Genomic DNA, 12,820 nt, shown 5'->3' with positions numbered 1-12,820 from the left:
TTGTGGTAAACTGTGGTCAATGTCATGAGACAAAGTATATGTGAACTGCTGTATGGAAAGTGAATTTGCTCTGTAAATCTTCACCCAAATCACAATTTAAAAAAAAAAAGTTTATTATATGAACATTTTCCACTCTCTTTGTGTTGTTGTTGTTAAGTGCCGTTGAGTCGTTTCCGACTCATAGAGACCCCATGCAGAGCAGAACGAAACACTGCCCAATCCCGCGCCGGCCCCACGATCCCTGCTATACTTGCTCCACTCTCTTTAAGCACTTTTATTTTACTTTTAAAATCAACTTTAGTAAAATATAATTTATGTTTAATAAAAATGTACCTATTTTAAGTGTATAATTTGATGCTTTTTGACAGATGTATATATGTTCTGAAGAACTGATCTATCACCATGTTTGCTTGTTCTAGAATTGCATATACATAAATGGTGCAGTGCCTGAGGCATTTGACTGCTAACGAGAAGCCTGGCAGTTCAAACCCACCAGACACTTCTTGAAAGGAAGATTGGGCAATCTACTTCTGTAGTGATACCACCTTGGAAACCCAAGGAGGAGTCACTGTGAGTCAGATATGACTTGATGGCACACTGTTTTTTGTTTTGTTAAATGGAAACATATAGTACATATTTTGATATCTAGGCTTCTTTCAGTGTAACATTTTTAAATTCATCCATGTTGTGTGTTTCTGTAATTTGTTCCTTTTTACTGCTGATTAGTACTACATTGTACAGATACACCACAATTTGTTTATCTGTCTGCTGTTGGACATTTGAGTTGTTTTCAGCTTTAGGTTATGAATAATTCTAAAGGCATTCATGTATAAGTCTTGGTGGACAAAGTTTTTCATTCCTATTAGGTAAATATGTGGAAGTACAGTTGCTAGGTCATGTGGAACTGTTTGCATAGCTTTATTTGTGAAGGACAAAATATATATAACAAATCATTTGCTGTTTCATCCATTTTTTTGTGTATAATTTAGTAACAAATTACTTCTACCGTGTTATATAACCATCAGTCAACACTATCCATTTCCTAATTTTTCTATCACCCTTAATAGAAACTCGGTGCCCCTGAAACATTAATTTCCCATTTCCTCATCCTGTCTGTCCCTAGTAACAGCTAATAAATTTTTGCCTCTATGCATTTGCCTGTTCTATATATTTCATATAGATGGGGTCATATAATATTTCTCCTTTTGTTTCTGCCCACCAGATTAGAGTCTATCAGGGCTGAATATATTTTTTCTTATGCTTCTTGATAAACATGTAGGGAGGGTCAGGAACTTAGACTCACCATCTTCCCATAATCTCTGTGGTGTAAGTTTTGATAATCCATCAGAAATTCTTAATTCTTCACATTCTCAAGATTGCTAAAGAAAAACTTGAAAATAAAAGTTTAGGGGGTTAAACTATCAAGTTATGGCTATCCTATGGAAATAATAATGTTTTCTACTGAGATTTAATCATATCGACCATGCTTTTTCTTTTTATTCAATTCAGGTGTCTACCCAAACTGGATCTCAGGCTGAAGACATTTCTTTGTGGGTTTGTCTAAGGTGAGCAATTCTGTGAATGCATTTTTCTTTTTAAAACTATTGTACAATTAGAAATAATTGTTTCTGAATAAATTAAGACATGGCCAAATGTCTTTTCCTCTGAAGGTTTTAATTGGAAGCAAATATTATTTATTATAAAGCTACATATATGTCATGTTTACTTTTCATTTGTAGAACAGTTAATTGAAAGAAATTAAGCTAGTTCTAGCCATATAATAGTTTTGAGTGAATTTTCCTTTTTTTTTTTTTTTTTTAAATACTCAAAGTTGGAGTTTACACTTCTGTTCCCTGACACACACTTGGGAAAGATATTGGCATTTTAATCTGGTATTCCTGAAGGCAATTCCTCAGTTAAGGCATAGATTAAAACCAGCAGCAACTATTTTAATAGCTCAGTTATTAAGAGTTTTCTACCACTGGGTTTTCTTAGATTTGATTTCTCTCTGTAATTCCTTCTGTTTGGGGGATGGTATCTTTGGTGTTTTAAAGGTTGTCTTCTGCAGAAAATTTCCTTCTGTAGAAAGATTGTATAGATAGCATTTAGTTCTAAAGATGGGATCATAGAGCCCTTTCCCTTTTCTTCCCTATCTGGCTAAAGTCTTCTTCATTTTTTTTTTTTTTTTAATGGATGGTTCTAAGTCTCTTGTCTTGTCTCTCTACCTTGAGACTCTCTAAGCCATTCTCTTCACTGTCACCAGAGTGTTCCCTCTCCCCAAAAAGATGATGTCACCATATCAATTCCCTATGCAGAATCCTTCAGTATCTTTACATTGCTTAAAGAAAATATTGCAAACTCCTTTCTTTAACAGTATAATCTGCTGTTTAACTGTTTTCTCATCTTGCTAATATACGCTAATATACTAGTATGTTATGAGCTAACATTGAAAAAAAAAGCTTTATTGAAATAAATTCACATCTATATAATCTCACTATTTAAAATATACAGTTCAGTGAATTTTATTATAATTCACTGGTTTTTATTATAATTCATGGAATTATCCAATCATTACCACAATCTAAGAACGTTTTTTTCACTCCAAAAGGCACTGGTACTCATTAACAGGCCCTGCCCATTCTTTCCTCTGTTCAGTCCCTGGCAAATAGTAATCTATGGTTCTTTCTCTATAGATTTGCCTGTTCTGTACACTTTATGTAGTAAATGGAATCATATGTTACGTGGTCTTTTGTGACTGGCTTCCTTGAACATTTAGCATTTTGTCAAGGTATATTTATGTTTTAGTATGGATCTACTTCATTCCTTTTTATGGCTGAATGATATTCCATTTTATGATATATTACATTTTGTTCATTCATTCATCAGTTGATGAACACTTGAGTTATATCTGTTTTTTGTGTACTATGAGGTGTGCTGCTATGAACATGTATAAGTTTTTGTGTGGACATATGTTTTCATTTTTCGTGAATGTATACTTAGAGTGGAATTGCTGAGTCATATAGTAACTACAGGAGCTCTGGTGGTGTAGTATCTAAGGCAGTTGACTGCTAACCAGAAGACTGGCGGTTCAAACCCACCAGCCACTCCTTGGAAGGAAGATTGGGCAATCTACTTCCATAGTGATAACCACCCCAGAAACCTAAAGAGGGGTTGCTGTGAGTTGGATCCGACTCAACGTCAGTGAGTTTGGTTTGGTGTATAGTAACTACACGTTTTGCTCAGAAGGAAGATGGGGCAATCTACTTCCGTAGAGATACTGCCTCAGAAACCCAAGGAGAGGTTGCTATGAGTCAGATCCGACTTGACGGCAGTGAGTTTGAATTTTTTGAACTACATGTTTGACATTTTAGAAACTGCCGGACAGTTCCAAACAGGCTATACCATTTTGCATTCCTACCAGCAATGCATGAGGGTTCCAGTTTCTGCAAATCCTTACCAGTTATAATTGGTTCTTGTATATTGATCTTGTATCTTATAAACTTGCTGAACTCACTTATTAGTTCTAATAATTTTTACTGTATTCCTTAGGATTTTCTAGATAAAAGATCATGTCATCTATTAGTAGAGATATATTCCTTTGGTAAAACATGCTGATTTATACTGGTGCATTTATACTTGCACTTAACACTTGTACATGCTCGAATGTTCCTTCCTTCTACCTATCTAGAGTTGATTGTAAAGCTACCACAGTGCCTTACATATATTTCACTTATAGTCCTTGCTTACTGTGTTGTGATTGTTTGCATGTATTTTCTCTTGTTTTAGAGTCTGTGATTCTTGAACTCAGGGACTTTATCATGTTCATCTTCGAATTTCTAGCACATAGTGGAGAGCCAGGAGAGAAAATTAACACAGAAGCCAAGGGATTAGAGTTTCAAGAACATTGGCAGTAGTCAGTAGCATCAGATGCTGCAGAGAGAACAAGTAAAATAAGGTTTATAAAATGACATTTGATTTGCTCATTTAGTACCTCAGAAAGATTGTTTTTTAAGTAGCAGTAGGGGCAGAAGGCGGATTGGTATGTTGAACAGTGAATGAGAAATGAAGAAGAGACTGTCATGGATTATAGACCACTCTTGTGAGAAGGCAGATCGGTATGTTGAACAGTGAATGAGAAATGAAGAAGAGATTGTCATGGATTATAGACCATTCTTTTGAAAAGTTTGACTGTGAAGGGAAGGAATGTATTTAGAGTGACAGATAGAAGGGAACATAAGGTACTTTTTTTTAATATGCTTGAGCATGCATATATGTAGAAGTACGGAGAAGAGGAACCAGTAATAGCATGGTTATGGAAGTGACCCCTTGCTAAATTGGGAAATTACATGCAGAACACAAGATTTGCCTGTGTTTATTCTGACGGAGGGAGGTACCCATGGATGCATCCAGAGATAAACTTCTAGTTGTGAGTTAGGAGATACATGGAGTTTCTCTTTTCTCTGAAGTAGAAAGCAAGGTCATTGGCTTTGGGGGATGTTGTAGTTGGGGATGTTGTGTTTGAGGATGTTGGAAGGAGGCAACAGGAGTGAGATAGGAGATTTGAGAAGAGTGCTGAATGTTTCTAATAACCACTGTGGGGCACAAGAGGGTTTGCTTACCAGAAATATAAAAGGCTTTTAAGGACCTCACCCCTTCCACAATGTAAATTGAAAAAATAAAACAAGTACATAGTCAGAAATACAAACAGAGCAAAAGGATTAACATTGAAAAGTATACTTCTTTTCACTTTGTGTTCCCCGTCCCTGTTTTCAGAAGAATCCACTGTTAGCCACTTACTTGCTTTCACAGTGTTTGTGCACATACACACATGACTATATATGGAATTTATATTGTACCTTGCTTTTTTTAACTTTCTTCTGTATCTTGGTGATCTTTCCATACACATAGATCTACTTCATTCATATTTGCAGCTGCAGGATATTTTGTGTATAGCTATAATATAGCTCACATAACCAGCACTTGGGTGAAATACCAATCTTTACTACCGTAAAAGTCATGTTCAATGAATAAATTAAATTCTGCCTTTTAAAAATCACAATAATGTCTTTGTTCTGTGCTTTAATTTAGTATTTATTTTATACACAAATACATTGAACAAATTGATAATATGTATGTTGTTGTTGTTATGTGCCATTGAGTCGGACCTGACTCATAGTGATCCCTCCTTGGGTTTCTGAGGCGGTATTGATACGGAAGTAGATTGCCCCATCTTCCTTGTGAGGAGTGGCTGGTAGGTTTGAACCGCCAGCTTTCTGGTTAGCAAGTCAAGTACCTTTAGGCACTGTGCTACCAGAGCTCCCGATAATATGTATATCCTAAAAAAGTTTCATATTACTTGGTTCCACAGTCAACACCAATGGAAGCAGCTGTCAAGACATCAGATGACATATTATATATTATATATTATATATTATACATTATATATTATATATTATATATTGTACTGGGCAAATTTGCTGCAAAAGACCTGTTTAAAGTGCTGAAGAACAAAGATATCCTTTTGAAGACTAAGGTGTGCCTAACTCAAGCCATGGTATTTTCAATTGCCTCATGTGCATGTGAAAGCTGGACAATGAATAAGGAAAACCAAAGAGGAGTTGATGCTTTTAAGCTGTGGTGTTGGGGAAGAATAATGAAAATGCCATGGACTGCCAGAAGAACTAACAAATCTGTCCTGGAAGCCAAATTGTTTCTTGGAATTGAGAATGGCCAGACTTTGGTCATGCTTTGGTTATGTTGTTGGAAGGGACCATTCCCTGGAGAAAGACACCATGCTTGGTAAAAGTGGAAGGTCAACGGAAAAGGGGAAGACCCTTAGAGGATGGATTGACACAGTGCAGTGATGGGCTCAGGTGTAGCAAGAATTGTGAGACTGGCACAGGACCGGACAGTGTTTTGTTCTGTCGTACATAGGGTCACTATGAGTCAGAGCCGACACGACAGCACTTAACAACAACAAAATTGGGTTGTCTTTTAAAACATAAAACAAAAAAACCCACTGCCATTCAGTTGATTATGACTGATAGCGACCCTGTAGGACAGAGTAGAACTGCCATGTAGGGTTTCCAAGGCTATAAATCTTTAAAGGAAGCAGACTACCTCTTCTTTGTCCCATGGAGTGGCTGGTGGATTTGAACCACCAGCATTTTGGTTGGCAGACGAATGCGTAATCACTGCACCACCAGAGCTCCTTAAATATTTGGAAGTAATATCCTTAGTTACTATGCTTGATTTATTTCTGAAATTGATTAAGAATCCTTGTAAGAATCCTATTATGAATAGTGCTACAACAAATTTTCCTCTGTGTGACTTTTGTAGGACATGTCCAAGAGAGTCTCTTGGGTACATATATACTTATGAATAGAATGACTGAGTCTAGGATAGTGAACATTAAAGAGATACTACAAAATGTATTTCCAAAGTGATTGCATCATTTTACCTTTCTACCAGCAGTGTATAAGAGATCCTATTGATTTACAACCTTTTCTAACTTTTGCATTTTCAGACATTTAAATTTTGCCAGTTGAATGATATAAATTAGATCTAATGTGATCTTTTAAAAAATGTTTTAAGTTGAAGTATTATTTCCAGTTATATAATAAAATGCACAGATCTTAAAAATACAGATCAGTGAATTTTGACAAATACTCATATCCCCATGTAATAATCTATTCCACTATAAAATTCAGAACATTATTATTACCCCTAACATTCCCTCAGGGTCCTTTCTCAACAGTCTTTCTCCTTGCCAGAGGCAACCATTGTTCTGATTTCTATCATTTTACATCAGTTTTACCTGCTCTCGAACAACATATAAATGAATGTGTACTCGAGTGTGGATATAGTGAGTACAGCACAACCGAAGTAAAAAGGAATGTTTGAGCACATATGGATAGGTATAGACAAATTTGAGTTCTGCTGCATATTTTTCTTCCATACTATCCCGGGCCATTCTATAACAACCCCAGTTGAACAGTCAGTGGTGGTACCTGGGCACCATGTAGTTATTCTAGACTCAGGGTAGATGAGGCTGTTTCTTCCTTGAGCTTTTGGTAATTATCTTACTGTTTTGCTCCTGGTGAGTAGAGGTCTGTATTTGTGTCTTTGATGGCTGCTTACAAGCTTTTAAGACCCTACATGGCTACCCACTTCACTAGGAGGAAGATCATTATTTTTATGAACTATACTATGCCAATTGACTAAGCTATCCATGAAACTATGGTACTAGCCTTCAATCCCAGAAGATCAATGTTGGAAAGTATTTGGTTATGTCTGAGGAGTATCCATATTTGTGTCTTCAATGAATATGTGTGCCTGCACTCACATATTTGTGTTTACACGTAATATTTAGATACTTAGGAGCTCTGATAGCATAGTGCCTAAGGCACTGGACTGCTAACCAGAAAGCTGGCAGTTCAAGCCCACCAGCCACCCCTTAGAAGGAAGGTTGGTCGATCTCCTTCCATAGTGAATACCACCTTGGAAACCCAAGGGGGGGGGTCGCTATGAGTTGGGGCCGACTCTACAGCACATAACGACAACAGTGTAGAAACTTCTGCGTGTTCTCACCTATGTACACTTCTTTTAATTAGCAGCTGAACATATCTGCACCAGCTATTTTAAGGCCTTGTTGGAAAAATGGTGAAAAATTAGTTATTAAAAACTCTATTGAGCATAGTTCTACTCTTGATACACATGGGATTGTCATGAATCAGAATTGATGCAACAGCAATTAGTTTTTCTTAAGTATGTAGTAGGTTTGGATAAGTAGTATACGATTGTGGTTTCAGTGCGCATTTCCCTCATGACTAATGATGTTGAGCACTTTTTAATGTGCTTATGGAGCTCTGGAAGCATAGTGCCTGAGGCATTTGACTGCGAACCAGAAGGCTGGTGGTTCAAACCCACCAGCCACTCCTCAGAAGGAAGATGGGGCAATCTACTTCCATAGTGATACTGCCTTGGAAACCCAAGGAGGGGTCGCTATGAATCGGGTCCGATTCGATGGCAAACAACAGCAACAACAACAACATTAGCCATTTAAGTTTTCCTTCATCAAATGTCTGTTTAAATCTTTTGCTAATTTCTGTAGTTTGGTTATTTTTCTACTTACAAAGTTGGAAAAGTTCTTTATACCTTTTGGATAGAAGTTATGTGTCAGATATATATTGTGACTATTTACTGTAGTTTGCATAGTCATTTTTATTGGTATTTTTTGATGAGCAGAAATGTTAAACTTCGATGACATGAAATCCAATTTATTAAATTGTTTTCTCTTTGAGGTTTATTCCTTCCTGAACTGTGTTTAAGAACTCCCCCAGGTTGCAAAGATAATCTCTTAGATTTTCTTCTAGACACTCTCATGTTTGGATGCATGATCCATCTCATGTTCATGTTTGTTTATCATGTGAGATAAGGGTCAAAGTTTGTGTTTTTCTTTATGCATATCTACTTGTTGCAATACCATTTGTTGGGAAGACTTTCTTTAATGAAGTGCTGTGATGCTTTTGTCCAAAATCAGTTTACTGCGTACGTGTATGTCTAATTTTGAGTTCCATTGATGTATTTTTCTCTTTTTGCCAGTACCACACTGTCTTGTTTACAGAAGCTCTATAATAATTTTTTTTCCATATAATAGATGTAATTTTATTGTTGGCTTATTTAAATCAGGATCTAAACCTCCATATATTGCATTTCAGTGTTACATATCTCATATCTTTTTTATTCTGTTACAGCCTCTGTCACTCTAGATTTTTACTCACGTGTCATTGGTAGCTTTCTAATAAGTATTGAAGTCAAGTAGTGTAAGTTCTCCAGTTTCGTTCTTTTTCAAGATTTTTTGATTATTCTAGGTCCTTTGTCTTTCCATGTAAGTTTTAGAATAGGCTTTTCCATATAAATTTTAGGATCAGTTCTTCATTTTCTACAAAAAAAAAAAAAAGCCTGTTAAGATTTTGGTTGGTATTCACTCCACAGATCAATTTGGAAAGAATACACATCTTAATAAGCTATGAATAGGATATATCTGGGCAATCTACTTCCTTGTGATACTACCTTGGGAACCCAAGGAGTGTTTGCGCCATGTCAGTTAGCAGGAGCAGCAGCATGGTATATCATTCCATTTATTTAGATCATCTTTAATTTCTCAGAGCTGAAGTCTTCAGTGTGTAGGTTGCACATTTTATTAAAGTATTACTAAATATTTTGTTTTTTAATGCTATTCTAATGGCATTTTAAGGAGCTCTGGTAGCATGGTGCCTAAGGCATTTGGCTGCTAATCAGAAGGTTAGTGGTTCGAACCCACCAGCCACTCCGCAGAGGGAAGATTGGGCAATCTATTTCCATAAAGATTTACTGCCTCAGAAACCCAAAAGGGGTCTCTGTGAGTCAGAATCGACTTGATGGCAGTGTGTTTACTTTTTTTTTTTTTTAATGACATTTAAAAAGTATTTTATTTTTCAATTGTTCACTACTAGTATGTAAAAATATAGTTGAATTTTGTATATTGGACTTTACTAGTTCTAGCAGTAGCTTTTTTTTTTTTTTAAGATTTTCTATGCTTTACTATGTACACTATGATATAGTTTACAAGTAAAGACAGTTTTACTTCTTCCTGTCTCTGATTTCTTTTCCTTGTCTTATTATAATGATTAGAACCTCCAGTACAATACTGTGTGAATAGATTGGTGAGAGCAGACGTCTCTGACTTGTTCCTCATTTTAAGGGGAAAGGTTTTAGTCTTTCACCATAAAGTATGATAGTATGCTGAGGTTGAGAAAGTCCCTTTCTATTCCTCATTTACTGACAATTGGCTTCATAAATGGGTAATACTGAATTCTGTTGTGATGTTAAAAGACACTTTTTAAGAAAGGCTATAATTGTGATCCTCATATAGCATAGATATAAAATGATATAAAATAGATATAAAACATGCCATATATTATTTAATTCATTAATTAACGAGGGCACTGGTAAGATGTTAAAACTAGTTCAAAGGAATAGCCAAAGAATCACACGCTGATATACAATAAAAGAATGCTGAAATGAATTTTTCAAATAGATGCAAAAACTGATTGAGTCACCAGGCAATTATCAGTTACATTCCATTGGACATAACCAATTCTGTGGACAAGAATAACTCACATTACTATCAGTTTTCTACAGCTGATCCAGTTGACAAATTGCTCAAAGACAGTGAAAGGTGAAGATAAGGGATGAGTGACCTAAGCAGGGCATTCACTAGTCTTTTCTTGTCTGTTACAGTGTTTTACTATTTTTCCCGACAAGGGGTCTTCTTTGAATTTCTCTGATCTCCAGTGATTTTGAACAGTTTTTCATATATTTTATTGGTTATATATATGTATTTTGCTGGAAATATCTGTTCATTGTATCTAGTTATCTAGTGTTCCTATAACAGAAATACCACAAATAGGTGGCTTTTTACAAACAAATTAATTTTCTCACAGTTTAGGAGCCCAGAAGTCCAAGTTAGGGCACTGGCTCTAGAGGAAGAATTTCTGTCAGCTCTGAGAAAGCACCATCCCCTCCCCCCTTTTTTTAAATTGTGATTTTGGTGAAAGTTTAGAGAGCAAATTGATTTTTAATAGTTCATACATATTTTGTTTTGTGACATTCATTGCAATCCCCACAGTGTAACAGCACTTCCTCCCTGTGTATACCATTCTTTTCCTTTTCTGTTCATTCCTGCCTTCTGAGCTTTATCCCTGGTGAAGTGCTGCCCTTTTGATGTTGTATGTTTGATTGTACTACTGAATGCATACCTCCCTGGTGTTATTGTGCGCCTTATAGGCCTATCTATCATTTGGTTGAAAGTTGAGCTGTGGGGGTGAGTTCAGTTCCAAGCTTGAAGGGTGTCTGAGGGCCGTAATCTTGGGGGTTTCACCAGTCTTCATCAGACCAGTTAGACTGCTCATTTTTATTATGATTTTTGTTCTTTGTTTTTCTTCTATTCTATCCAGAACCTCCCTTTCAGAGTAGTCAGCAGTGGTAACCAGGTATCATTTAGTTCTTCTGGTCTCAGGGTTGTGGAAGCTGGTGGCATAGTGTGGTTAAAGCATTCAGCTGCTAACCAAAAGGTAGGGGGTTTGACCCTACCAGCTGCTTCATGGGAGAAAGGAGGCAGTTTGCTTCTGTAAAGATTTATAGCCTTGGAAACCCTATGGGGTAGTTCTACTCTGTTCTTTAGGATCGCTATGAATTGAAATCAACATGATGGCAGTGGGTTTCATTTATATATATATATAAAACATATTAATATTGGAATGGTTTAAGTTATTTACACCAAGAGAACTTGCCTCTCCAGTAGGATGTAGTATATTTATTCTGTTGTTTTGCTTACTTCCTATCATATCCCTTTGCCCCCTCCAAAGAATCAGTCCACTACACCATGCTACCTTCCATTATGAATCACTGTTTTATACTTAGTTTCCTTCTTCGTAGGCTCTGTGCTTCCAGATGAGAGACACAGTTCTGTTGCTTATTCATTTTTTTATGCCTAGCTCTGGCATAGGGCCTGCTAGATTTGCTACAGGGTAAACCAAGAAACCATTGATTTTGAGTATTTACTATAGAGGAAACAAACAAACAGACAAACAAAATATTGCCACCTAGTCTGTTCCAGCTCATAGCAACCCTCTAGAACAGAGTACAATTTCCCCATAGGATTTCCAAAGCTGTAATGTTTATGGAAGCAGACTGCCACATCTTTCAGCTACAGAGTGGGTTGGTGGGTGTGAACAACAGACCTTTTGGTTAGCAACTGAGTGCTTAACCACTGCCCCCAGGGCTCATTTTTGAATTCAATTTATATACAGCAAAGTACTTAGGATTCATAACAGGAGGCAGTGCATTCTAGGTAGAGATTAAACACACACACACAAAAAAAAACCCCACAAAAAATCAGTTTACTGTCCAGTCAACTGTGACTCATGGTGACCTCATATGTGTCAGAGCAGAACTGTGTCCCAAGTGTTTTTAATAGCTCATTGGTCAGAAGCAGGTCATCAAGCCTTTTCCCCAAGGTGCCTCTCTGTGTGCACTTGAACTTCCAACCTTTAAATGAGCAGCTGAGTATGTTAACCATTTGCACCACACAAGGATTCCACAGGGAGTATAAATCTTATATTTTGACATAGTTGGAATAAATGGCATGTGGGGACAGTTTGTAGGCAAGTGCCAGATTACAAAGTACCTAATTGTAAACTGTGTCACAGGGTTTTGATAGGGAGCTACTGAAGGATTTTGAGCATGATTAACATGGCTAATGTTTTGTGTTAAAGAAGATGGTTTTGGGAATGGTATGAAAGATAGCTTAAAATGATGAGATCACTTAGAAGGCTGTGTAGTATAGACAGGAGATAATTTGAAGAGGGGTAGACTCCAGAGAGGATTTGCAGGATTATAGCAGAATCTGTAGAACTTGATGACTAATGATATATATTGATTGGTGAATCACGCAATTAAATGGGTGGTGGTACCATCATTCCCATACGTGTTGAGGGATAGAAAGAATTTGTGACGTGGGTGGTAGATATGATTATGAGCAAGTAAATACTAAGATTTTTCTGAGCTGAATTCAAGTGGAAATGTGCAGATTTGTCTGTAGTTCTTAGAGGGAGGTAAGACTTGAGAGAGAGAGTGATTTGGGAATTAACAGGTTTTAGAAAGTAGTTGAAAAAGAAATTGCTCAGGACAGAGGATAAAACCCCGGGGGACATCTAATTTTAGTGGACGAGTGCAGAAAAAGGTACTGGAAAGGAGATCAAGAAGGGGAAATCAG

This window comes from Orycteropus afer, unplaced genomic scaffold, assembly GCF_000298275.1.
Source record: "Orycteropus afer afer isolate SDZICR_OR568_19922 unplaced genomic scaffold, OryAfe1.0 scaffold00233, whole genome shotgun sequence".
Taxonomy (NCBI): Eukaryota; Metazoa; Chordata; class Mammalia; order Tubulidentata; family Orycteropodidae; genus Orycteropus; species Orycteropus afer.
The sequence above is the reverse complement of the archived record's forward strand: the minus strand, read 5'-3'. Positions refer to the sequence as shown.